Source organism: Elgaria multicarinata, chromosome 11 (genome assembly GCF_023053635.1).
Source record: "Elgaria multicarinata webbii isolate HBS135686 ecotype San Diego chromosome 11, rElgMul1.1.pri, whole genome shotgun sequence".
Lineage (NCBI taxonomy): Eukaryota > Metazoa > Chordata > Lepidosauria > Squamata > Anguidae > Elgaria > Elgaria multicarinata.
Window position 1 is genome coordinate 32,441,669 of NC_086181.1, and position 13,512 is coordinate 32,455,180.

Genomic DNA, 13,512 nt, shown 5'->3' on the forward strand with positions numbered 1-13,512 from the left:
CCAAAGCCATCTCCGACTTCCTGGAGCCCCTAACCCAGCCTGACCCAAGGCATTCTTCAACGGCGAAAGGAAGGAAGCCCACATTTCTAAGGAATGAGTCACAGCGGGGACTTTTCGGAAACTTCCTCCTTCCAGGCCCTTCCGTCTTGCTCAAAAGCTGCTTCCAGCTCTAGCGTTCTGAATCAGACAGTGACCCAACAATAGAGACAGAGAGAGAAAGAGCAGCAGCGGATCTCACACAACTGAACGTGGACCACAAAAGCAAGCAACATTGATTGGGGGGGGGATTATGAAGAGAAAGTGGATCCCACCCCCACCCAGTGTCTCATTTATTTTATTTATGTTATTTATATCCCACCTTTCCGCCAAAAAATGGCAGTCAAGGCAGTTAACAATAAAACAGAGATTAAAATCATAATCTCAATTAAGACGTAACATAAAAACAAATAAACTGAATTAAAAGGATAACAATTAAAAGAAAAGGGAAAGAAATAGCACCCAAACAATTCAAAAACCCTACAACCTAAAGGTCAAATAATTACATGCCCGAATAAAGACATCTTTGGCCTCTGGTAGAAAGACAACAGAGAGGGAGCCTGGCAACCTAGCCTTCTTCTGCAGGACGTCCCAGAGCCTGGGAGGAGCCACCAAGAGAAGAACCTTCCATAATGATCTTAAGACCCAGATAGGCTTGTATGGGAGAAGGTGGTCTTTCAAGGTAGCCCAGTCCCAAGCCACACAGGGACTGGGCATAACCATAACCTGTCATAACCTGCATTTTGAATTCTGCCTGGAAACAGACTGGTAGCCAGTGAAACTACTTCACAACAGTTAAAGCTGCAGGAGCCCTGCCCTCTTTTGTATCTGATCACTCTAGTATAGCTCCAGCAGCTTTAACTGTTGTGATGAAGAGGGAATTTCACTGGGTGCTGCATGCATACAACTGACACCTGCTGAATTTCCTTTTTCTATACAACTGTTAAAAATACAGAAGCCCTGTCCTCCTTTCCGTATGGCCACCCTACTTAAAACCTTGTTCCTAGCCTTGTATTGAAGGTAGGTAGGTAAGAACATAAGAAGAGCCCTGCTGGATCAGACCAAGGGTCCATCTAGCCCAGCAACTGTTCACACAGTGGCCAACCAGCTGTCGACCAGGGACCAACAAAGCAGGACATGGTGCAACAGCACACACCCACACCCATGTTTCCCAGCAACTGTTGCCCACAGGCTTACTGCCTCAGAAACTGGAGGTAGCACATAGCCCTCAGAACTAGTAGCCATTGATAGCCTTTTCCTCCAGGAATTTATCCTGCCCCCTTTTAAAGCCATTCAAACTGGTGGCCATCACTACATCTTGTGGTAGTGAGTTCCATAGTTTAACTATGCGCTGTGTGAAGAAGTAGGTAGGGGTGTTGCTGGCCAGGATTGATGGGTGCTGTAGATTTGGGAAGGCTGCCTTAAACAAATAAAGCATTCCATGAGGTGTGAGCCAACGACTTTGGACTGAGCCAGAACCCGAGCGAGCGAGCTATCCTGAAGAATTTATCTTTGAGCAAGTCTTTCACTCTCCCATTCCCTATCAACTCGCTTTTAAGGACAACGAAAGTTACTTTTGCAAAGAAAAAGGGTTTGAAAGTCTCCGGTTATGGATGTCCTTTCACCTAAATCGGTTTTAATCTGATCTCCTCCTTGTCCTCCCTCCTTGTCTCTTGCATCCCGCAGTTGAAAAGGAACAAGAACCGGCAAGAGGACCGAATGATTATTTGGACAAAACAAATGCTCCGAAATAGAGATCCTTTCTTCTTCTCCCTCCCCTGGCGTCTCAGATTTGATCAGAACTGCTGAACAGTGAAAAATCATAGTTATCTTGAGCCAAGTGATGTTTAAGAGTAACTGAAGGAAAGTAAACCATTTTCCTTGACTAAATGAGGAAAATAACTGGACGGGTTTTGGAGAGAAATAGGCATTAATTTATTGCTCTGGTCAAAATCAGTGAGACAATGCCATTATCACTAACACAATCCCTTCGCTGTAGACAGCAGGGATCACGATCCAATTAGGCCCGAGACATTTCAAGATAACAAATCAATTGGCTGCAACAAGGCTGCCAACTCTGACCAGGGCCCCGTAAGCTCTACTGCCAGCCTGAGACCTTGAAGATCCTCTGTCAATCAGAATCGACAACGCTGGACTAGCTGGACCAAGGATCCGGCTCCATTTAAGGCAGCTTCATAGGGTAATATGTGCAGAACCTGACACTTGACACAGAACACAAAACCTGTGTAGGACACTGAGGGAATATCAGAGAGAGAGAGAGAGAATCACTCACAAACACACACGTTTGGGGTGTGTGTGTGTGTGTGTGTGTGTGTGAGAGAGAGAGAGAGAGAGAGAGAGAGAGAAAGTTTCCAGTCCTCATGGAGCAACAGAAGTGCTGATTCTGTGGGTTAGCATTTGTTACCATCAGCCAGCCCACCTTCCTTGCCCCCAAGTCCATCTACCGGACTCCTTCTACTCCCTTCCTCTTCGGCGGCCTTCCCCGGCCTGCTGCCCTCTGGATGTTTCAAACCACACTTCAAGAAGGATGCCGACAAGCTGGAGCGTGTTCAGAGGAGGGCAACCAGGATGATCAGGAGTCTGGAAACAAAGCCCTATGAAGAGAGACTGAAAGAACTGGGCATGTTTAGCCTGGAGAAGAGAAGATTGAGGGGAGACATGATAGCACTCTTCAAATACTTAAAAGGTTGTCACACAGAGGAGGGCCAGGATCTCTTCTCGATCCTCCCAGAGTGCAGGACACGGAATAACAGGCTGAAGTTACAGGAAGCCAGATTCCGGCTGGACAGCAGGAAAAACTTCCTGACTGTTAGAGCAGTACGACAATGGAACCAATTACCTAGGGAGGTTGTGGGCTCTCCCACACTGGAGACATTCAAGAGGCAGCTGGACAGCCATCTGTCAGGGATGCTTTAAGGTGGATTCCTGCATTGAGCAGGGGGTTGGACTCGATGGCCTTATAGGCCCCTTTCAACTCTGCTATTCTATGATTCCCAGCATTTTTGATTCTCCCAGCATGGCCATTCTTGACTACTGGCCATGCTGGCAGAAGCAAATGCAAGTTGAAGTCCAAAACATCTGGAGGGCACCAGCTGTGAGGGCAGGCTAGTAACACCTCGACTGTATTAACCAATGCTACACACACACACCCCACACCAACATAGCCCTGGCGACACTGCACTTTTGCGTGGACTTTAATTGTAAACAGCTTCGGGAGCTAATCCCGGCTGCATTGTGGGGATGCGGACATAATAAACAAATAATGGATGAGAGGCAACACACCCGGGTGCCCACAGGGCCCTCTCAGGGCCTCTGCTAATGTCAGCCTCCCCACGCACCTTGGTGGTGCATCTCCCCCACGACCGCTGCGCCCCTCATTGCACCCACTGGGTTTCGTAAGAGCTGCCATGCAAATAAAAAAGGCTAACTGAACAGCTTTATGCAGGACTCGGACATTTACATGCGGAAGCCAGTGCAGATTGTTTTTACATGCAGGATCTGGGTTTCCTTCTTGCAGAATTTATTTTCCTCGCACGATGAACAAACACAGTGCTGACAAGTCGCAGATGGGTGCGTTCCATAATAGAAAGCGGAGAAATTGGCAGCGGATGGAGAACCCAATGTCCTCGTAATCACAGCTTTCACATCTTTTTGTTGTGTTCATAAAGTTTCTAATCCTCAAGGGTGAAGAGAGAAACCTGAAAGTGGGTGGGCGATGCCTAAATAAAATCTCAGAAGTTGTGAACTTCCCTTTGGATTTACAGTGTCCTGCCTTCTTCCTAGAGATGTCAAGGCCTGGGGGGGAAACATTTTCTCCCCATTTTTTTCAGAAGCCGTTTTTTTTGGGTTTTTTTCAGAAAAAATGGAAAAATTGAAAAAAAAATGAAGAAAAATGGATTATGGAATGTTTTATTTTAGCACTGTGGAAGACTAGTGGAGACAAATAATTTTCTTTGCTACTAATGTTGATGGTTTCTTTTTTAAATTGTTTTTTTGCATGCTCCTCTTAAACTGGCAAAACCAGAGGTTCCTTAAAGTTCAGGTGTTCCTTACAGTTCAGGAGCTTGTAGCTCCATTTGTTAAAAAAAAAAAGTAAAAATTTGAAAAAGTAAATTCAATTTGTAATAATTGTTTGAATACACTGTACTTTTAATATACCAAATCATAGAATCATAGAATAGCAGAGTTGGAAAGGGCCTACAAGGCCATTGAGTCCAACCCCCTGCTCAATGCAGGAATCCACCCTAAAGCATCCCTTACAGATGGTTGTCCAGCTGCCTCTTGAAGGCCTCTAGTATGGGAGAGCCCACAACCTCCCTAGGTAACTGATTCCATTGTCGTACTGCTCTAACAGTCAGGAAGTTTTTCCTGATGTCCAGCTGGAATCTGGCTTCCTTTAACTTGAGCCCGTTATTCCATGTCCTGCACTCTGGGAGGATCGAGAAGAGATCCTGGCCCTCCTCTGTGTGACAACCTTTGAAGTATTTGAAGAGTGCTCTCATGTCTCCCCTCAATCTTCTCTTCTCCAGGCTAAACATGCCCAGTTCTTTCAGTCTCTCTTCATAGGGCTTTGTTTCCAGACCCCTGATATCCTGGTTGCCCTCCTCTGAACACGCTCCAGCTTGTCTGCGTCCTTCTTGAATTGTGGAGCCCAGAACTGGACGCAATACTCTAGATGAGGCCTAACCAGGGCTGAATAGAGAGGAACCAGTACCTCACGTGATTTGGAATCTATACTTCTGTTAACGCAGCCCAAAATAGCATTTGCCTTTCTTGCAGCCATATCGCACTGTTGGCTCATATTCAGCTTGCGATCTACAACAATTCCAAGATCCTTCTCGTTTGTAGTATTGAATACAGTGTATTCAATGTTTGAATACACTGTACTTTTAATATACCAAGCAATTTTATGCCAAACCAACTTGTACATAATTACATTTTATGTTCCTAAAGTAACAAAGGGACTTTGAATCTGTAAAAAGTGCTAATACTGCATTTCCCCAATTTTTTTGAAAATTTCCGTTCCCCCCTGCTCACCCAAAATCAGAAAAAAAACCGTTTTTTTCCGTGGCTTCAAAATCTCCAGATATTTTGTATCTCTACTTCTTCCCAATCCAACTGATCAAGAGCAGAAACAGAATTACTCCAAAACTGGGGCTCAAGGGCTGAGTTCGTATGCAAGAGCCGCCAAGTTGAACACACTGCGAAGCCAGGAGGGCATTGCTCCGTTTGAGCCTAATCTATCCCACATGGTGAAGCCAGGGGTGGGCAACTTGTGGCCTTCCAGCTGTTTCGGCCTACAATTCCCATCACCCCCTACCACTGGCTATCCTGGCTAGGGGCTGATGGAAGCTGTAGGCCAAAACGTCTGGAAGGCCTCGAGCTGCCTGCTCCTGGGCTAAACGTTGCTCTGCGGTCCTTAGAGGAAGGGAAGGAAATAAATAATGCCACAAACAAGCATATACAGGACTAAGAACACCCTTGAGCTCCTCTGAAATCTGCCCCTTAGTGAAGCTTTATTCTTACAGCCTCCCTCTAGTTCTGCATCTTCATCCTAAGAAGGATGTGGCCAATTTGGAATGAGTCCAGAATTGCACAATGAAGACAGTTGTTGTTGTTGGTGGAATGGCAAACAAGTCCTACATGGAAAGGAACTATGGATGTTTAGCCTTGAGGAGAGAAGACTGGCAGGGTAGTGGTGGAAACCACAGGGAGACTCTCCAAAAACCGGTAGATCTGATCTTATCCTTTGGGGTGGCAGAAAACAAGTTTTGGCTTCATCACGTAAAAAAGGCAAAGACCTGTTTTCTGCTGCCCCAAAGGATGGGACCAGATCTAGCGGGTGCTAGTTAAGGGAGGGACGTTTTCAACAGAGCATTAGGAGGAATGCCTGGATAGTAGGAGCGATTTGGCAACTGACCCAATCACCCAGAGGGTTGGTGGGTTCTTCCTCACTGGAGGTCTTCAGGCACAGACATCTGTTTGGCATGCTCTAGCTCTAGACTTCCTGCACTGAGCGGGGGGCTGGACTAGATGGCCTTACATGCACCCCCAGAACTCTACGATTCCAGCTCAGCATCACCAGTTCTCGCTGCTTCGCGCTGCTGCATGATGGGAGCGTATCACAGGAAGCACCGGAGAACCCTGTGTACCGCAGTGAAGAGCAAGGAGAGATCCAGAGGTCATATTCTGATGAAAAGGGAACGCAGATCTGTTTGCTGACTGAGAACGGGTTGCAAAGTTCACCCTCTTCTTTTTTCAGGAGCGTTAATGCCCCCCCCTCCACCGCGGCCACAAATACCAACTTTATGCCTGTTCACACCACTGCTGTTGCTGCTGCTTTAAGAACGCCAAAGCGACTTGACACTGACAAGGAAACCGTACATTTTGGACACACGTTTAAGAAAGCCTTTTCCAATGTGGCGGTCTCCAGATGTGTTCAATTACAATTTCAATCATCCCCAGCCAACATGACCCAGGGTAGGGAAGGCTGCCTTAAGGAGTCATTTGCTCTCCCTGTTCAGGAGTCAGTAAGAACACCCCAGGAGGGTGGAGGTGGGGGATAGATTTAAATCAAAGCAAGTCTAAAGTAGTGGTTTAAATTTGCCTTTTACTTAAGCCCCCAAAGAGAACAGCCTACAAAAATCTTTACTTGGGCTGTTTTTCTATTTATAAGAGGGAGGGCCCTCTTACGAGTAAAAAGCAGGCTAGGAAAAACTCTTGCAGGCCAAGAAGCACAGCATACTGGCAAAGGGAGCACTCCTCCTTCACTAGCTCACTCTGCTTCCGTACTGGCTTCAGAGGAAATGAAACCCTCCTTTCTCGGCCGGCACACAAGCCAAGTGGGCTGGCGAAGGAAGGAGGAATCGGGGCCGCCTCTCCTTCACCAGCTTGCGCCCACTCGCCTGGTGGAAATTCTGTGCACACGCCTGCAAGGAATTCCTGGTCGCCAATGGCAACCAGGCAAGCATTTAAATCCGAGGCTGGCTTACATCAATGGTTTAAATCACTGAGAAGAAGAAATACAAGAGGCCAATTTAAAGAACAGATTTAAATCAAGATTTTCACTTGGCATTTCATGTACTTCCTAAACGACGGTGAATTCTAGCAAAAGGTTTTAAGGTTTGGAACACCTGCCCCAAAGGAAAGGCCAAAACATTTGTGGGTTTCTTCGTTTGGGAGAAAAATACAACCCAGAAAGGCAGAGGACGTGAGAAAGATTGATGAAATTATGTATGGGGTGGGGAAAGAGGAGAGAGGGAGAGAGAGGGAGAGAGAGAGAGAGAGAGAGAGAGAGAGGATCCTCTCTCCCTTTCATATCGCTAGCGAGAACGCCGAGTCCTCCAACGGAACGGATGGAGAGCAGATGGATGACAGACAGTAGAAAATGCTTCATCACATAACACCTAGCTAACTTATAGACTTTCCTGACCCAAGATTGTCACTGCAGAGGCCACCAGTGAGGGAGGAAGCAGCAGCCAGGCACCTCTCCACCGTGCCTGGGTCCAGCTCCAGCTGAGAGCCCCCTCCCTCCTGCTGTCAACTGTAACTGCTGAACTTTCCAACTAAGATTGTAGTGCCTGAATTTGCTTTCCTTTTCCCCCTCCTCCTCCTCCCTCCCAATCCCCTTTCCTTTTGTGTCATGTCTTTTAGATTGTAAGCCTGTGGGCAGGGACTGTCAAGAAATACTTTTGTAAGCCGCCGTGAGAGCCTTTTTTGGCTGAATGGTGGCATAAAAATCCTTAAATAAATAAATAAGATGGGTCAGTAGGCCCTTAGCAGAGTGAGCTTTAAACAGTGATTAGGCAAACATATGAAAGACAGGCCCTTCGGTGGTTATTAGGATAGCTAAACAAGCATCCATGTTCACAGGCAACGTGTGAAGGGGGCTATCGCCTTCATGCCCTGCTGGGGGAGGCATCTTTTTGGCCACTAGGGGAAGTGGAATGGTAGACCAGACGGACCTCCGGCTTGATCCAGCAGAGCTGTTCTCAGTTTTTGGCAAACTAACTGCTACCACTTGTTCGCTTACAAGAAAGTGGTACAGCCCTTCCCAGCCTGTCACATCAGATTACAACTTCCATCACCACGCTGGTTATATACACGCAGGCAACATTTACGATCATCAGAAGAGGTTTTGCTAGTCATTTCGAAATGAAACAAACATCACTAGGAAGAACTTTGATGGCGGGCCTTCTCTGTAGCGGCACCCACCACCCAGAAAACCCACCTATGTGCAGTTCAGGAGGTGGAAAATGCAACACCCTTTAAACGCCTCCTGAAAACATATCTTTGCACACTGGCTTTCCCTGGGCTGTAACTGCTGCTGGGTTTATTTTGGTTTTTCGTGGTATTTTAAAACTTTTAAAGCTTTATCTTATGTTCTGACTTGCTGTATCTTTCGATTTTAATTGTGAACTGCCCAGAGAGCCTCGGCTATCAGGCAGTATAAAAATCCAACAAACAGATAATAAATAAATAGGAGTGATAATTGGGGGCTGGAGTCCAACACAGGCCAGGGAAGGCTGAAATTGTGCATCCTAGGATGGCATACTTCCTTCCAGCATTGCTTTTCTTGGTTTCACTTCGTCTCCTGTATTGCCCAACTTTCCTGCCTTGCCCCAATACTACCCCTACCCAGAAACAAAGATTGTAACAAACAATCCTGAAAATTGGCACTCATTGCAGTCCATCTACCTCTGCCTGTTTAGAGATTAGAGACACCTCTAGGGCGCAATCCCATACATGTCGAGACGGAAGGAGGAAGCCTACAATTCCCAGTATGCTCCAACAAGCATAGCTAGTTGGGGCATGCTGGGAATCGTAGGATTTCTCTCTCTCTAAACACGCATAGGATCGCGTCCCTAAAGACCTAGAACCTAACAGTACCTATTGCTGATGGTGAATTACTAAGAGCTATATATTTTCATACAATACATTAGTTCCTTATTTGTTTAGAGTGGGTGTGTGGAACCTCAGGCCCGTGGGCCAAACCTGGCCCTCAAGCTTTTCCCAGGTGGCTGTGCCCCCTTTCCCCATCCCTTTTCCCCCAATTGTTTGGTGGTTTCCCATATTTTGCGCCCACCCACTCCCCCAGCACCAATTCTAAAAGGTTGATTTGCCTTTCCTAATGTTTCCAGCAGGAAGTCCTTTAAGGTAAAATATGTGGGTGTTTGGGGTATTTTGGCCCCGCCCATTTTGCCTTTGGTCTCACCCACCAGTGGAATGCAGCCCCCGAGAGCTTTTCCGAAATGGAATTCGCCCCTTGGGCTGTAAGAGGTTTGATACCTCCCCCCCCCTTTTAAGAGCAAGTACATATTCATAAAATGAGAACCGAGCAAACTACAAATACAGGCAAAGAGCACAACAATAGAGTACACAGGATCAACCAGGTGGGCACAGTCAATATTCTTCCCAATGATACAGGATGACCATCTCCTGGAGCCAGCAGCTCTCTGACCTTTACTATCAGGCCTATAACTATCTTGCATCTGATCCATTGCATCATATTTCTAATGCTAGACCTCAAAATTATTTCCCCCACCCCCCACAAGTACTTTATCTCTACACTGAAAAGCAGCCTTGAACTCACGGCGACATTCAGACGATTCTCTAAACCATTCTGAATGCAGCCAATGGTTGCGTTCAGCCAACCCGATAGTCAACCGCGGGGTGATAATCAACTGGACAGTTGTTTATCTAGGGGGTGCTCTCCACACAACATGATAATAATCAACTGTGCTCTGGATAGGATCAGCATTGAGTTGACTCGCTCAGTCCATACTGAGTTGACTTGCTCATCTCCCACCGTCCCCTCAGTCCTCCTGCTAGTATCCCATCAGCCATTGCTGCTGAAAATCTATTCTGCCAGCTGGACTAGAGTGGCAGCCACAGCTTTGACCAGTCTTGCCTTGCGACTCTGTGGCTTATGAAATAACCAACAGTGCCCTCCACACAACACGATAACCAATGGTAGTTCAAATAGCCAACTCTGCACAGCATTGGTTATTTACAGTGGTTATTTTGGCCAAATAATCAACCGTTGGTTAAAAAAAAAACACCTCCCTCCACAACACGACAACCAGCTGTCAACTATTTAAAACACTGTGGGTTATCGTGTTGTCTGAACCCAGTCAATGTGTTTGACAGAGGGCCAATCTTTCCATTTTAAGAGATTGTAAGTGCAGGGTTATACATGCTTGTATGCATTTTTAATTTTAAACAGGTTATTTCTAAAAAAGTGAAATGAATTTTTCACATGTCTCTTTTTTAAAAAATCAGATAAATCTGATTATTATTATTATTTTAAAAAATGATTTTAGTTCACCCTGAACCACCAAATCACCTTCCCGCCTTAGATTCAATCTGCTACTGAGCATTATATAGCTAGAAAAATCTCACATGTGCCAATGAAGGTTGAGCAAAAGCATAGCAAAACTGCAGGTTCACAATACCAGATGGCTACAAGTGAGCTGCCCAATGCAAAACCTGGAAGCAGATTTGCACTTCCAAAAACTCACTTTAAAAACCAGTGGAAGTTTCTAGCTCTCATGCTGGAGGAGAAATAGTCCTTTTTTTTTAAAGAGGGCAAATGGTGACTCTAAAATGACTCAAAGTCAGAGAGTCCAAAGAAGACAATTGGAATCCTTTTGCAGTACTTCTTCTGCATCTCTCACTGCTCCGAACGTATTTTCTCCAATCCCATTAAATCACTTCTGCTCCATTAGCTCAATCTCACTCCATTCCCCACTCCAGCTTGTTTGAAAAAAGGCCTAACACAAGTACTCTAAGATGGGGTGTAATGACAAATACAATTCTCTTTGAGTATGTGGAGTGTGCATCAATACCTCACCCCAACCACACACAACAAAACTGGGATTCTAGATAAGATCTTATATAGGGAGACGGAGACCTTATGGCGTGACTTCCAAACAGACATCAGCCCTGAAAGTGTGATGCAGGAAGTAGACACTGGACACACTCCAATTTCTTCTACTCTTCACCTTGAAAACTCAGGCACCAAAAGAACCAGAAAGAATTTAAGTAGCAAAACCAGTGATGATACACATGGATTTCACACTCACACCCTTTGCTTCCAGAATGCAGACCAGACTAAAAAGAGAGTCAAAAGGGCCCAGGCATTCATATAATTCAGAGGTATGCAATTTTGGGGCCTTCAGATGTTCTGGCCTACAAATCCCATCAGCCCTAGACAACATAGCCAATGGTGAGAGAAGAAGAGAGTGGTAGGAAGATCAAAAATTGCCCCACCCAATACAGGTGGAGAGGCTTGTTTGGATGGAAGAATAAGTTGGCAGCCTTGTACTCCCCCTGCCCCCATGCCACTTCAGAAGCAAAGATCCAGTAAGGGGCAGCTTAAATTCCATATAGTTCTGACACCTTTCATTGAAATGTCATAGGATTTCCTTTGCTGCATCAGAACAAATGTTCTACGTCTCCAACAACCGCAAGCCATGTGTCTCCAGACAGCCCAGAACAAGGACTTTTGTAAACCAGCCAGAGAGCTTTGGCTATGGGGCAGTATATAAATGTAATAAATAAAATAAAATAAATGATGCAGACAACCATCCCCTGTAGTTAATCAACAGCATCTAGTTATCAAAGAAATACTATCTCTAAGTACAGATAGGGTGACCATATGAAAAGGAGGACAGGGCTCCTGTATCTTTAACAATTGTATTGAAAAGGGAATTTCAGCAGGTGTCATTTTTATATATGGAGAACCTGGTGAAATTCCCTCTTCATCACAACAGTTAAAGCTGCAGGTGCCCTGCCCTCTTTTAAATCTGGTCACTCTAATATTGCTCCTGCACTTTAACTGTTGTGATGAAGAGGGAATTTCACCAGGTTCTCCCTATATACAAATAACACCTGCAGAAATTCCCTTTTCTGTGCAACTGTTAAAGATACAGGAGCCGTGTCCTCCTTTTCATATGGTCACCCCAGTACCGAGGTTGTTTTGCTAAAAGTTATATAAGTTAACAGCCACCAAAAGGTTTCTTTCTTCTAAGAATTTGTCTAATCTATTTTAAAGCCGTAAAATAGTAGCTGTTGCTTTCAGCACATTTTGCAGTAATGAGTTTACAACATGAAAATGTACTTTGTTGCTCTCAATCTAACTACCAATTTCATTCAATTATTTCTGAAGTATTTGAGATAAAACAACATCTCTCTATTCTCTCCCAGCTCCAGCAATAATTTTATAAACCTCTAGCATTTCCCTCAATCACTGAGCACATTTATTCTAAATTGAAACCAAGCTATCAATTTGGTCGGAGTCACCAGATGTTAATGCTTCTGTTTTAACCAAGAGCAACTGAATTCTCTTCTTTCCAGCAATTTGGCTCCCATATAATTCGCCTCACACCACAGAAATCAAGAGAGTGTTCCTCTCCCACCCACTTCTACAGGTCATGCCTGTGAGCTGATCTTTGGAAGTCTGACCCAATTGCTAAAATGAAAGAGCAATGGCAGATTCTTAACAAACAGGAAGGAGAAGGAGAATCTGAGCTGCAGGGCTCACCATTTCTAAACGCTGCCCCTCCTGCTGGCCTCCACCCCCTCCCACCCACATTAACCTGCTGATAGCAACCACTTACTTGGGCAAGATGATAATCTCAGTATCCCTTCTTTCACAGATTCCTTGTTGGGTTTCTCTCTTCTAGGCCCCAGATGGATTAAGGCGTTAGGCAGGTGGATGGATCAGCAGCAGTACCACCATCAGGGCCCCCGGGGTCCAGAGCAGGTGTTTCAGCCTCCCCACTTCCCCCAGCCAGGGGGCATAGCCAAGGATCTCCTGTCGAAAATGGAGGAATCTTGGCAAACTGGGTGGGTAAGGAAGCCCCCGGTTTTCAAGTCGGCTCTCAAGAGAGGTTAACCGGGCAGGGAGAAGGGTCTAAACCTGCAGGGTATTCAGGGGTGGAATAAGGAGTAGGGGTTTTGCCGGATCTAGTGCCTTTAGAGGGAGAAGAACAACAACCTAGAAGGATGATGATGATGATGATGATAAGGAGGGGCTTCCTCTGATCTGAAGTAGATCGGGTATTGGGCTGGGTTCAAAGGTCATACACACAGGAAGGTCAGGGATCACTCCAGGGTCAGCGGTCACGGCAAGCTTTTCAGAGCAAAGGTTCCCGGGGTCAGAGCTCACGGTGGATTCCGGCCGGGCGGATGGCAGGGAGGGAGAAGGCGGGGAAGGGAAGCGATCCAGGCTTCGCTCCTTTGGAAAACCTCGGCCTGGCCCCGTCTTGGTGAGGACTTCGCCCCGGGCTCCCCCGTCTCCCTGGCAATGCAGAGAAATCCGGGCACAGGGAGAGCCGCTCTACCCCGCCCCCTCTCTATGGCCCTCCCGGAGGCTCCGGGCCCCTCTCGGCGCACGGGGTAGATGCGGCAGCAGTGGCAGCGGCGGCAGCGCCGGGAGGACTCTCCGTAAAA

The 13,512-nt window shown here is 46.2% G+C and overlaps 1 protein-coding gene across 10 annotated transcripts in view; it reads right to left on the reverse strand.

The window, feature by feature from the left end:
• Window positions 1–13,512, reverse strand: part of EPN1 (epsin 1) — a 37,572-nt gene extending 24,060 nt beyond the window's left edge. For 7 of the 10 annotated variants that reach the window (XM_063138135.1, XM_063138132.1, XM_063138140.1 and 4 more), the window contains exon 1: window positions 12,678–13,512. The gene's annotated coding sequence lies outside the window, so the exon portion shown is untranslated. The remainder of the gene's footprint in view (window positions 1–12,677) is intronic. The other 3 variants (XM_063138137.1, XM_063138139.1, XM_063138136.1) reach the window with 1 other exon arrangement.